General features: G+C 39.5%; 1 protein-coding gene across 1 annotated transcript in view; it reads right to left on the bottom strand.

The window, feature by feature from the left end:
* The window catches only part of LOC139592661 (LIM domain-binding protein 2-like), a 340,648-nt gene that overhangs the window by 27,778 nt on the left and 297,910 nt on the right, over positions 1 to 14,960 (bottom strand). The window lies entirely within an intron of this gene.

Below are 14,960 nucleotides of genomic sequence, written 5' to 3'. Positions count from 1 at the left end.
CTGTGAGGAAAATACAAAGCAGAATTCAGCAAATGTTCTAGGTTATAAAATCTTAAACCATTTGCTAACAGCACATGAATAATTTTAAGTGCAATGAAATCAAACTTTCATTTAATGAATATAATACGTGTTCTCTCCCTTTTGTATAGACAAAAAGTTGCGCCTGCTCCCACTGAAATCAATGAAAATGGCTGACTCCATTCAGAGGGAATGGGCTCATCATATTTAATTTTTTTTACATTGATGGCAAGTTAGAGTCACTCTTGAAACCATCTGCAAGGTTTTTTTGTCCCAAAGTAATTATTACACAAAACCCCACATGATGTCAATTACTACTGAAAGCTGAATATTACCCATAAGTGTATAAATACAAGTGGTGAGTATTGACAGAAATATACTTCTACACCCAAAAAAGTAAAGCACTTTTATATAAGGAGATTGTGTACACATATATGGTTTTTTGTGTGTGGGCACGTGTATATTTATATATATCCACCCATACATGTGCACACACACACACATGCACATGCACTCTGGATCCAACAGGAGGGCTGCTACTGAGAAATCAGAGCACTTGGGAATGGAGGAGGACTGAGAATGGAAAACTAGAATGTTATACAATATATGACTACCCATAGATCTATCTGAGATCTCTCTTTAGACCAGTATTTATGTCATAGGCTTTATGTCAGAAAGTCTGAGCAGACACCTGGACTCCCTTACATGCACCACTTAAACCCCTAACTATGGACTGAAGTACCCAATTCAAAATTATTTAGTCAGGCAAAACTCACTGAAGTCACATCTCTCACTTCAGTAGTAGTTTTAGGTAAGTTTTGCAAGGTCTAATTACAAAAATGTAGTAGTGAGAGTGAGCTTCTGAGAGTGCTTCAGATGCACAAACCAGCAGCAGCACTGACATCAAAGGCAATTATCTCATATGCAACTGATGCTTTCCATCTCCTTCTTTACAGATAAATTTGAATGTAACCACAAGCCTGGTATAAGAGAACATTTCACTTTATAATAGATGGATACTTCCATACCAAATGACTCATTGCTTTGCAAGCATTAATCAATCCACAGTAATTTTGAGTGGTGGATACATAAAAATTGCCTTCATTTTACAGGGAAAAACCAAGCAATCTAAATGGTCTCTTGGAAGAATGAGGTAGAAAAGTCACCATCCACAGGCAAGATTAGAGTTTATTAGTTCCTAATTCTAATTTTTCTATTAGGACTATGTGGTGACTCATGCCTCCCTTATTTGCTATATACTTTTGAGAGTGATTTCTAAAAAACTATTTTCATAGAAATTTTGCCAGCATATGAACAAAGGCTCCTGAACCTAAAAATGCATTTGCAAATGGTTGTTGCAAATTAAAAAATAGGGAATTTTCACAGCAGTTCTGTGAATACTGTTTTTTTTCTGTGCATTGCAATGTGAAATATTGAATAGGCAGTCATAATGCATATTGTGTAATGAAAATATGCAAATAGAGAAAATTAGGAATTGTAAAAGCTTTTGCTGTAAGATCACATATGAATGTAGTTTAATGTACAAAAATATACCACACTCTCTGGAAGTAGCTGACAATTCAGTGGATATACTGAAAGACTGTTGTACAACTGCAGATCCTAAAATAACCCCACCCAGTAACCATGCACAGAATAATTTTTACAGTCTTTTAATTTAATTTCGAAAAACTGAAGTCCAGCATATTAACATAGGATTTAATTCATGGTTCAACTCAAATTTCTTCATGTTGGTGTGGTATACAGTAAAAAGTGAAATTTACCCATCAAGTTAATTTCTTGCTCCCCTAAGGCTAATTAGTGCAAATTAAATTTCCTGCTAATCATCTTAAGCAGCAAATGGGTGATATGAAAATCCAGCATTCCTACTGATTGTGATAAACCTCTATTCCTGTGACTTATGCACTGCATAAATATCTTGAAACTATTAAACTGCAGTTTATAGACTGTTCCCAAAGCAGCATGGTCATGTGGTGTTGCTTTTTGCCCTGTATTTACAGCTACAACACATTAAAAAAGGCTAGAAATACATTAAATAATTTATTCTTATTAATAGTAAGCATTTTTAATAAAAGTTATTTCCTGTAAGTGTTATCTATGCTTGCCACAGGGATATGCTACTGTTGAGAACAAAGTGGGAGACCAAAGAACTGAAGATGAATAGAGGTGCAGACAAGGATGTGCTCCATGGAACCTCATTTTCCATGACAGATGCACGTGCAGACCCTGTCAGTCTGCAGAACTGAAAATAACTGATGCAAATATCCAGTGTAAATGTTTATAGCTAAATATTCAGCTCCAGAAGAAAGAGTAATGGAAACCTGTGTTAATAAGCAGACCTCAGTTTTGCCACCAAAGACTGAAGCATGTTCAAGGTTTTGGTTCTCTTCCTGAAGTACCCAATGGCTTAAAAAAATCATTTAATTTCTAGGATAAACATGAAACTCCACAGCAGTAACAAGGGGTTTTGTGCAGGAAATTGAATTTCCAAGAAAAAGAAAGGGCTGTGGAATAACTCTTATGAAGTCTAGAGATCATCCCACTGTTTAATGCAAAGGACTATTCCTTGAATTTTTCTCTTCCAAGACATAGTTGTGTAGATGAGCATGCAAACACATCTGTGTGTGCACTCCCTGCTCTGCTGCATGCATACATACAATCCTTTCCTGAGAAAAAGAATGGGAACATGGCAATGGTGTTTTTCTCTCCCTACTTGAGTAGGACATGCTCACATGTGGATGCACACACTCCACCTGTGCCTGCTGCTGTACATGTCAACAAGATCTCAGCAACACCACGTATCTTCTGCTGGAGATAGCAGGATACTTTCTAGGAGGACCCCAAATAATGTGAAGGCAGAACTGTAGAACAACTGGATAATTGTGGCCACTTCGGGATGTGGTCCAGCCATCCTTCTGCCAGTGAAATGAACTCACCCCTTGCAGAGCACAGAGCAAGCCTGGCCTTGGGTTTGCAATTCCCCAGTGCCACTCACAGCAAGAATGGAAAGTATAGTCTATAGCACATCCAATTGCTGAATGAAGCTTCTTGTGCTTTATTGGAATTCCTCATATTTTAGAGCTTGGCTTTTACTCCAGAGAATCCATGTTGAAGAATGTGTGTCTGTGCATGGTTTTGTAGGGCTCCTCCCTACCACACTACTCTTCCCTAGAGCATCACATGGAGCCTTCAGAGCTAGCATATAGATCTTAGCTAAAGGAGCTCTGAGCTGAACATTTGCAGAAGCAGTTTGAGTATGGAGAAGTTCTTGTCATTCCTTTCTTAATGTCAGGGCTTTATTCTTTCTCCATTTTTTTTCCTCACCCATCCTCATGGTCCAGTCCTGTTTTCTCAGCTTATGGTTGGTTGTTTATCTTCCAAGCTCACTGTTTAACTCCCAGTACCTCCTTGCCTTCTCCTCCCCCTCAAATGATGCCTCTTTTTCTTTGCCTCAAGGAAACTCAATACCTACCCTAAATCTACATTATTTTTTTATTCTTCTTAATTAAGAAGGCCCAGTTATTTAGTCTCAGTTTTCTCATTTTCCTTCCTCACTGCCCAAAATACCAGCTTCACACACACTTTTTCAGTGCCCTTCCTACCCATCAGGCTTCCACAGCTGCTTTTTCCAGCCTCCCCGCATTAGCAGCCTAAGCTCTCCTTCTGGATCTTGATTTTGTGTGCCCCATTCTCACTCTGCATTTTTTCCACTATCTCCTTGCAACAGCATATTCTTTCTCCAAATTAATCCCATCTTTCCTTGCTTCCTTCAGCTTCTCATCAGCCAGAGACCAGTCAAGAGGACCTCTTTCCTCTGTGTACCCTCACCCAGCCAAACATATCCCCATTCCCTGTATTTCTCTCATTGACTCCCAACCCTCCCTTACTCAATCATCCTCCATCTTCTCCCAGTTACTACTTCTCTCTCCTCTATCATATCAATAGCATCTGGTCCTGATTTTTACCCTCCATTTTCTCCTCCTCCTCTTCCCTTTTCTTTCCTCTACATTCAGGTCAAGTTCCTTCCTCCTTAAGGCCACCTGGATCCCAGGCACATCTGCCAGCAGTGTAGGAGAAAGTGTTTCCTGCTCTTGCATGCACCTGGCTGAGCCTGTCCTGTGGATTTTGTAATGGAAATGACCGTGATTCCACATAGCCCCGACCTGCAAAATATCAAGTTACTCTGTGTAGTTGGCATGTGGATGCCCCACTGAGCTATGGTCCTGGGAAGGGAGACCTTGAAAATTGTAGCTGCCAAGCTTTAGTAAAGCTTGCACTGAATACCTGAGAATGGGCACCTTTCTTTTCCCAAAAATATTTAGAAATCTGTTAAATTCAGTCAGATTTCCACAAAGAGGACAAAGGGATACACCTACCACAAAGCTGAGCAGCTCTACTCCAAAGCATACATATTTTTAAACATTTTAAAACAAACTTGCAATAATTTCATAACACAGAAAAAACACCTTCATCTATACAAATAATAACAGGCTTTTATGTCCTGTTGTCCAGAAAAGAGCATTTAATGGTGTGAAATGTGACACTCCACATTGCAAGGTACTGTATATACTAGAAGGAAAATCATCTGCTCCTCAGCATTCAGGCATTCATTCCAGATCACTGGAATGCTGCTTTAAATCATCATTTTGTCCTGGGCAGCATCCTTCCCCAGCTGAGGGAGGATTTGTTGTGGGAAGTGGGCACTGCCACTTAATCTTTGCTTGATTTTGCTAGCAGTTGCCCAAATAGCAAGGCAAAGTGACAAAGATCAGCTGGATTTAGCAACAAGAAATAGTTTTTTTACATGAAAATGTCTCTAAGAAAGGCATATCAGAAATGAATATTTTGCACCAATAAAGAATTCTGTCATCCACTGGCATGACATAACATTAGCTTATGTTGTAGCATGACAGCTTGGCTAAATGTGATTCCATGTAACTTTTCCATGAATCAGAGACAAAAAAGCAATTTTAGAATTGAAGTAAGATAGATTTGTGACCTCCCCCCCCCCCCCCCCCCCCCCAAATATGAGTGGTCCAGAAATCAATTAATTCAATCTATGAACATAGGTGAGAAGCTTTATAGGTCAGTAACAGTTATATTATATATAATTCTTCAAGTATCACCCATGGGGAATTCTAAAGAATAGAATGAAACCATCTGACATATTAAACAGCCCAAGGCCTGCCTCTCAAGGAGGGATGCACTGAGGTCACACTCCTGTTTTTTGGCCTGGCCATGTAACAGTGATGATTAGGATGTCCCTCTCTCACTCTGTTTCTTTAGTTTATTTTCCCTTTTAGATATCTTTGCCTGAACATAAAACACTTAGTTCTGTTAGGAATATGTTTAACTCTAGAATTATTATTCCATCCCAAACTGAGCCAAAAAGCCCAATGATCTCCAGATGGGATTATCCATAACTTGTGAAGTTCAGGGTTTTTCCAAGCATCAGATGAGCTATGGGTAGAAAGCCAGCTGAAAAAATAGTTTACAATATAATCTTGGTACCACCACACAGCGTGGTGGTGATGGTACTGTTGAATGGTTGGGTTTTTTTCCCCCCAAGGAAGATTTGAGTAAATTAGAAAGTAAACATGTTTTTCTAGTTCACAGGAAACTGGTATTATTTGTGGGATAGGAATAGTAGAACATTTCCTCCCTTTGTGTGCCAAATATAGGCTGTCAAAATCTCAGTGCCCCCTCTACAGAATGAGGGGTCATGGCCTCTTTGCAGAAGCAGGGCTTGATAGCAAACCCCTCCCTGCTCACTGACCTGCTCATGTGTTGCATTTACAGTAGAAGCTCTCAGGATCAGGCATTTGGATTTAGCATATATACCATGCAAAATAACTGCCAAGTTGGTATAGCAAAGAACAATGGAAGTGTTAATCAGTGAAATAAAAATATTTGGTTTATTGCTTTCAGGCTTGTTTTTTGCAGCTTGAATCCTGTCAAGTCCTCTGTCTTTAATTAAAGCTAGGTCATAAAATAAGTAATAAAACAGAAACAAATAAACCCCAAAAATATAAAAGATAAAAAGCCCTTAAAAGTTCCACAGAATCAGCAACAGAGTGAAAAAAACACCCTCTGCCCATAGCTCAAAGGAGCTCTGGAAGCTCTGGTGCAGCCTGCAGCTGATTATCTCATCAACACACTATAGATGGGCTTGAGGAACTCTGCTGGTTGGGGCTGTGGGGTTTTTTTTGGCTTCCAACACAAAATGTTGAGCTGTCCCATAAAGCTCTAGGCAGACTATGAGAGTCTCTTGCTTGAGAGATTATCACAGTTGGATCTCAGTAATTAAATGGAGATGTAACTAACTCTCCTCAGCCAGATGCAGGGACTAGGGAAGCCAGGAGACAACAGCCCATTGATTGCAAATGAGCCTTTCTGGGCACTGCAAAAGAGAGCATGAGCTTTCTGTTAATTGTTAATTGACATCTGTGGGCACAGCCAATTAACATCTGTGTGGGCCAGGGCTTGGCATGTTCATTTACATATGTTTCTGAACATATGTAACTGAAGTAAACACACCAGTACACACAGAGCAAAACTTCACAGAGTTACAGAGTGGTGTCACTGCTGTTGTTCTGCCTACACTTCTGTTTGCCCAAAATAGTCCCAGTGAAAGAGCAGATCAGCTGTGTTCTCTTCCAGACACAGTGCATCTGGCTGGGATGTGCAGGGAGGAATCCCTCTCTGAAGCTGGACAACAGCAAATCTGCAGCTCTGGAAGAGCTGCAAGGCAGGATGCTCAAGGGACTGCTCCTCCACCTCTGTAACACCTTATCTGCTGAGTGGATTCAGACCCAAACAACACAAATCTGTCAATTCCTAGGAAAAGCTACTGTCAGATTTGATAGTGTTGCACAGAAGGCAGTGAAAAGGCAGTCTAATAAGTCCAAATTCTGTCTCAGAGACATGTGGGCCATGTTGATTAAACCACCCACATGTATCCAAGGCAAAATCTGGCACACACAGACCTGTCCTTTTTTAATCCCTATCTAGTGTGTGAGACTGGGCTTCTATCATGTAGATTAAATAAAATTAGAAAGTATGATTAATTTTCACTAATAGAAATTTCTGGTTATTTATACTTATTAAATATTAAGTAAAAGTATGATGTAAAATCTATACAGTAGTAATAAAGATAATACTGTATTAGAGTACACTAGTGTGCTTTTAATAGTATTATACTAGTAATATGCTACATTGTATTTGCACATTCCAAAAACATCTGCATAATCTACACACATTATCAATTTTAAACACCATGAAATTTGGAAGAGAGTGGAAATAGTACCTCCATATTGCAAAAGCACACCTATTGAGGAGTTAAATTAGCATCTTACATATATATGCTTCCCGTGTACTTAAACTCATGTTTTTATTTTTAATTATCTACACTGCACTTTCTGGATATTGTAGAAATCTAATGCTTCTAACCAATTTGCCTTTGTTCTCAATTTTGTGTCAAAATTACAAAGTGGGAAGTGTAACATGGATTCAGTATTGTTACTGAGTGAATTGAATCCTTCCCACAGCCAGAACCCAATGGTTTTGTTTAGATCCATTTCACTTTCATGGGATCTGTTTGCAGTATCTTATTTATTTTATATCAACAACATTGCCTACAGTTAAAGGCTATAAACTAAAATATTAAAGCTTATAAAGTTGCAAATGTATAGATTTTTTCTTTCCAATTCCTTCTAGCCTGTGTAATTCAATCATTATGTTAGATCTGACTGTGCCTTTTCTCCAGTGTTTTCTAACAACATTTTACCCTGGTGAGGATTTGTGTGTAAAATTTGATTCACTTGACAGTGTATTTCCTTTTCTCGAAAGAGTGTAACCAGCACTTCAATCCTCTAAAACACACTTGAGTCAAGAGCAAGTAACAGAAACTATGACAATGAGACCTCAGCTTTACTCCCTGAACCTTATGACCCTTATTCTCAATAGACACATAATCTGCAACTCAGTCTTAAATCCTTTATTCCTCTGGAGACAATATTGCACTAGAATTCATTTTGGTAAAAAAACTGAGAAAAGAACTATAAAATCCCCTATATGTCTCAGCACAAAGCTAAACTGCATGAAAGTAATTTTTAATTAGGATTTGTTGTAGGTCACCCTACAAAAAAAAAATCTCCTCCCAACCTTTTTCTTATTACACTGGTAGCTGACCACCAGTCTTTAAAGAATGGCTCAGTACAAAATTCCTTTATCACATCTCGAGTATTTCAGCCTCAGGCTAAGAGAATCTAGACCAGGGAATGCAGAGAGCAAGCAGCAGAGTCCAAGATCCCTTTCACAGGATAGCACCTGGACTTGGAGAGCACCTCTGGAAATCATCCCACCCTCCATTCAGAGAAGGGGCATCTGCAGTGACTTGTCAAGGCTGTGTCCAATTGGGTTTTGAGTGCCCCCAAAGATGAAGCCTTCACAACCTCTCTGGGTAACTTGTGCAAGTGTTTGACCACCTTTGAAAGAAAACAGTTTTTGTTGTGTTTAAATGGAATTTTCTGTGTTGCACTTTGTGCTCACTGCCTCTTGCATTACACTCCACAACACTGAAAAGTCTGATTCTATATTCTTTACTCTGTCCCATCATATATTTACACACATTATAGGCTTCTCCAGGCTGCAGAGTCTCAACTCTCTCAGCCACTTCTCACATTGCAAATCCTCCAAGCCTTTAATCACATTCACGTCTCGTTTCTGGACTCACTCCAGTATATCCATGTCTTGCTTCTAAATGGTGACTCCAAACTGACTATCCTACACCAGATCTGTCTCTCCAGTGCTGAGGGAAAGATCACCCCCACCACCTCCCTCAAACTCTGCCTATGCAGCCCAGGAGGCTGTTGATTTTTTTGCTGCAGTGGCACATTGCTGGCTCACAGTCATCTTCAACTCTCAGCTCCTTTCCTGCAGGTCTCATAACCAGTGTCTCAAGCTGAAGCACAAATAGCAGAGCACCAGCCCTGCACAGTTCTGTACCAGCTTCAAGCTTTAATTTTTTTTCTCTGTATCCATTGACAACACTAATAACTTAGGGAGCCTGCTACTCAATCCTAAAATGAAAACTCAGAGCCCACACAATTTATTGCTTAAACAACTGAATTAGATTTCTAATAGTACAGAGCAGGCCAGACCCTTATACGACATTAAAAAAATTCAGAATTTGTCATGGCAGGCAGCTTTATCAGGAAGCATACAGTCTAATTTTTTTAGGCTGGAGGTAAGAAATGGGTGGGTTTCCCATATTCTTGTTCCACAGACAAAAAGATATACCTTAGATGAGGAAGCTCCAGTTTTAACTCTAAAACTTCCATGTCCTATAAATCAAAACCATCACTCCCATGATGAAAATTTAGAAAAGAGAGTATTTGTGTTTGCATAAAAATTCTACACTCTGAATGCAAATCAAGCCAGAACAAATGGTTTGCCTGCTTTCAGTATACAGCCACTCACACTGTGAGCACTGTCTGTGCTAATCATTCAGTTTGAAGAAAGAGTAATTCAGTTAACTTTGTTGAACAACTGCAAAGAAGAGAGTTTTAAAAGCAAACCAAAGAGGTTATTCACAGCTGTATGACAAACCACTGTCAAAACATAACAAACCACAACCAAACTCAAGCAGAAAATGACAAAATGTAAGACTGTAAAAATGATGGAAATTGTGCAGGACAGGCATTTTAGATGAACAAATGCAATCTGTACCAGCATAAAGGACCAACACAGCAGAGAAAATGATACCCAGAAAAGTTGTCTCAAGAAATAAAGACAAAACCATAAAATTCAAATGACAGGACACCAAAAGGAATGGACAAAAACCAGGGAAACCATCCAGTTGTATTAAATCAAGCATATCCCTGACCCCTGACTTCATCTGACCTAGCAGAATGCTAAACATGGCATGAGAAAAAAAAAAAGAATTATGTAAAAACTTAAGCAAAATGATGTAAAGTGATATTGGCCATACCCTCACATACTGCCACAATCCTTTTAGGCAGGTACCCAAGCTGGTCTGAATCAGAACGTAGACAGAAACTTCAAAACCAAAGCTTGGGTGCTGCAGAACAAAGGTGTTTGCCTTTCTGTGGTGTGTGGTGCTGGCGCTGGGTTAAGTGACCAACCCACATATTTCATAGCCATTGACTTGATTTATCTTTTATTGGTCTAAACCAAACAGTTCAATGAAAATTTGGCAATTCACTAGAGCCACACCAATTACCACTTGCTAAGAACTTGGTTGTTATGCTAGGGATCTCACTTACCTTTCCCCTTCCTACTCCCAAATTGTTATAAATATTCCAATTATTGCCACGAAAACACATAGGAAGATCTGTTTGCTATATTTTCTGGAGTGAAATTTTCCTGGAGACTGATGTCTACAAATATATTCTACCAGTTTCTCTTGTCCAGTGTCTCCTCTGAGCCACACTGAGATGGGAAGCTGAGGCAGGAAAAAAAGCCTTACATGTATTCTAGAAATACTGTTAAACATGTGCAGTCTATATAAGGGAAGACTAAACAACTGAGAAAGTACTGATCTGAAAAATGCACTTTGACCCTTAGAAATGTTGGAAGAGAAGCTGTGAGTGACTGAGACAGAGTACCATGTGTACCATGTGTAGTGGAGGACTTTTCCACTTCTAAAGTTCTTGATTTTCATCCAGGCAAAATCAGCAACATCAGGCACCTTCAATTAGCTGCAACTATGATAAATTATATTTTTGGTTTCAGTCCAGTTTGTATCTGCCAGAATAGCACCTCATGTCATCACCACCATGCCCGATGAAAAGCCTGGGGACAGCGCTCATGATGTGAAGTCTGAGGACAAGCACAGGCTGCTGGGACCTCAGAGGGTTTAGCTCAAACAGAATTTACTTTTCTTCTTGGATGCTTTCTGCAGCTCTCCACAAGCTCCCTTCTACTGAGAGATAGCAATACCAGTACTTATGGCAGCTAGGTTAAGTATTCAAAGCTATTCCTTCACTGTGGTTGGTGCAGTGCAAACACAGCCATGGATATTTCTGTAAAGCATATTGTAGGCAGACACCAACATGGAGTAACCCCAAAGCTACACGTTTGCATAGCTCAGCATCATGTCTGAGGAAGCCATTCCCATGAAGAAGGAGCTCTGAGACATGAAAATGGCCACACAGCATCTGATCAGCTTGGTGTGTGGGGGGAAAACAAGCTCGTACAGGCATTTGCCCCACAGGTGCAGCTGACCTCCTCAACACTGTAAGAATTATTTTCCTGGCAAGACTGAAACCCACAGGCTGGCCATGTGAAGGAAAAAAAATCCTTTCCCCCAACACAGGACTTAGTGCTCAACCACTGTCAGTCAAGCATCACAGCATGGTCCACATTCAGGTGAAAAATATCAGAGGTGAAATGGGTTGATACGTGCATCAAAGGGGAGATAACGTAGTGGGGAGTGTGTCTGGAGAACTGGTGGGAGGTGAGGGGTTACAGTAACATGATAAAAGATATACATGGCATTCTTAAAATCCTCAAACTGCATTGAGCACATGTGGATTGATAACCAGCATGATTTTTCTGGTAATGTTATGCTGTAGATGTATGAACAATATCTCACCAGTGGATAATATCAGCTGTCGGTTATATACATGTTTTATAACAACCAGAACACTCTTTTTCAAAAAGCTGTTGGAAGTTGGCTTTGATTTTTTTTTTTTCAGCAACAAAGCTTGCTTTCCCACTCTCTTTCTCTTTCAAGATCATGGAAGCTAACTGCAGAGAAAGTAAAAATTGGATTGAACACGGTGGACAAGATAATTAGAAAAATAGTCTACTATTTAAAAATGTTTTGTTGGTTTTAAGTCTGTCTTATTTATTACCCTTAAAATGAAGCTAAGTGCCCTGTGTTCACTTATACAAATCAGATGTCTGACAAAAGAACATGAAATAATAAAGCAGCAGTTTCAGAAAAGGGCAAGCAATGTAGCAGATTTATAAGCTTCAGTCAGAACACACATTATATGTGGTTTTTAATAAAATTTTATGCAAGCAATGCAAAATCCTCTTAACTTGAAAAAGGTAACATCAGTAATAAGTACTACAAGAAATCTGTGCTGAAGTTGAAACAACCACCTTTTAGCTGTATGATACATTTTTTCACATTTCTTAGAGAGTCATTATATTATCTTCTTGGAACAGTTTTTCTGCAATGACTCACTGTGATTTCTGGAACTACCATAGGTAAGATACAGTTCCCATGACAGTCTTGAACTGCCACTGTTTGGACAATTTCAGGGACTGCCTGACCACAACCACTGCACAGCATGAACCCAAATGTCTACCCAGAACAACATCATTGCTTAACAGCAGACAAACTAGAAACCTAAGAAAAAAATGTAAAAAAAAAAAGAAGTGTGGCACAATCCTTGCCCTGGTCCATCACACCTACTTCCAAAAACAAATAGGTGGAAAGTCACAGAAGTGATGGTTGCCTACAGTTAGACAAGGAAGTCAGAGGTACTAACAGCTCCTGACATCCAAATACAGTGACAGAGCAGGGAACCCCACTCTCCAGGTGCCACCCCTAAAACCTCCTAATTTAATTATGGGAAAATATATACAGACCATATTATCTTAGGCTGAAAGCAGACAAAAAAATTCTCTTGGAACATGTTTTCCTGCAGAACTCTGAGAGAAATTCAAGGTGGGAAGCCCTTTTCTAAAGGTTTAGCAAAAACTTTTATCTATCAGCAGTGCTTGATAGGGTTATAGTACCAGTCTCCCAATAAGAATCCCTGTTAAAATCCAAGAGAATCCCAGATAAATAACTTGATGTTCTGATATCCTAATATGTATATGACTATGCAATTCAAAGTGCTTCTTTGAAAAATTAAATGTATTTTTTTAAATCTACCAAATTTTAAAAATTTAGGTAAAAATAGGTACAGAAAGCACCTAAAGTGGGAAACCTAATTTAATTTGGTATACTTCAGACCCATTATGTCAAAGACTCTGCATAAAAAATAAGATACTCCACCTTGCAGTGTGAACATGCAAATATACTGCTGTATTCATATGTATTTGAAATATCTCCTTGAATTTTAAATAATTTGTACATATCTCACAACCAAGAATATGGGTTTTTTTTAACTTCAGCATTGCAAACTCAACTCAGGATCTGGAAACAGAGTTACTGCAGTGAATAGAAAGCTGACTTATTTGTTTACAAAACTGAACACCATGTAAGACTAAGCTTGGTAGAAACCAATTCATACTTTTATTATATGACAAATATAAAAGGTGCTGGAATAAAATGCAGAAAACACCAGTCCAAAATTGTTCTGTTGTGGGCATCCATTACAGAGAAGAGTAATAGAAAAGAACAATCCTACAAAGTTGGTTATTCACAAACATTGGCCTCTCATGGATCTCCACTTAAACAGCAGAAATTTTGTTTGCATAATGATGAGGAGAATTAAAGAAAATAATGTGAAGTTAGTCAGCTAAGAGGTGAGGGCAGAGGAGCAGTGCTGTCCTCTGATGCAGGCCAGGTGGCTGCACTGTTTCTGCTCCCCATGCTTCTGGAATATGCCAATAAAGCATGCTGAGCACAACCTGAAAACATGGGCTCTTCTCTGCAGCTGCTCTCTAATACAAAGTGAAGCTTGCATATTTTTTCCAGCAAAAATTGTGGATTAATTCAAAACTAAAATGTCATTTTGCTACAGAAAAAAAAAAAGAAGAAAAAAGAAAGAAGAGATGGAGGAAAATTTGCCCACAGTGAACCATAAAGCAATTTAGATAAATAGGAGTTGTTCCCAGACCTCTGCACAAGCCTTGGACTGAACATGACATTTAAAATTTTTTTGGATCAACAGTCTTGTATTTCATACAGTACTTTAACCACATCACTCCTATCCTCCTGCTCCTAGAATCAGCACAACTACAATTATAAATTAAAAGGCTGTTATTGCATACCTCACATCTGCTTAGAGTTAGGAAGTGCTAAAAATCATGTGAGGAAGTTTATTCTTTCAGTCTGTTGAGCCTGAAATTCTTGTTGTTTCCTGCTTTTGCAAGAACCTCAGAGGCAAGAGGGCCTTAAAAAGGGATGGCAATTTTCCTTGCCACTGCAAGAGACTGAAATTACTTTGATGGGCTGAGCTATGGCTTTGAACTTAGAAATAACCCATTAAATATTTGAATGTATGCAAGGTAACATAGAAAACAATTCACAGCAACCAATGTGATATAAAACCTCTCCTGCCCAGGCTTTGTACCCAGAAGGTGCCCACACTGCACAATGTTCCACAGAGCATGTCACACAGCTGCAGACAAGATTCAGGGGTGGTTTGTTTTGCCACACCACACAGCTGAGTCTCCCCTGTCACTGCCCTGACGCTGGCACAGGGCATAGGGCCCCACATTTCTGAAAGAAGAAAATACCAACCCTCTCTCACAGCAGTGCTTTGTGTCCACAGTGTGCCCACTTCAGGAGCACTACACATTTAGCAAAGTAATGCTGAATTTCTCCAGGAAAATCATCTATGCCTACACACTCATGCAGTATCCTGCTGGGGTGGAACAGGAGCTCCCAACCACACACGCATTTTGTCAGCAAGGCAGCAGGAGTCTGATTTCCCAGAGCTATTCCCATGAGGTGGTGTGCAGCATAGTCACAAACAGTGGCTCTGAATGACTTTTGTCACCTTTAATGTCTCCTAAAAATCCACCACTTCCAAGGCAGATGGCAGGCTACACCCCCAAAGAGCAACTTCACAGGAAGCCTTTGCTCTGCGTGGGGATGCTGCCTAGGGAAGCTGAACTTTTGCTCCTCCTCTTCTATTTCCACCTGCTTTTTTCCCCTTGAGTTTCATCACTTGTATGTCATCCCATTCACATTTTACTCTCCCATGTTGTAAGCT

This window comes from Agelaius tricolor, unplaced genomic scaffold (genome assembly GCF_023055355.1).
Source record: "Agelaius tricolor isolate 1412-34295 unplaced genomic scaffold, bAgeTri1.0.p SCAF_8, whole genome shotgun sequence".
NCBI classification, from domain to species: Eukaryota; Metazoa; Chordata; class Aves; order Passeriformes; family Icteridae; genus Agelaius; species Agelaius tricolor.
The sequence above is the reverse complement of the archived record's forward strand: the minus strand, read 5'-3'. Positions and strand labels throughout refer to the sequence as shown.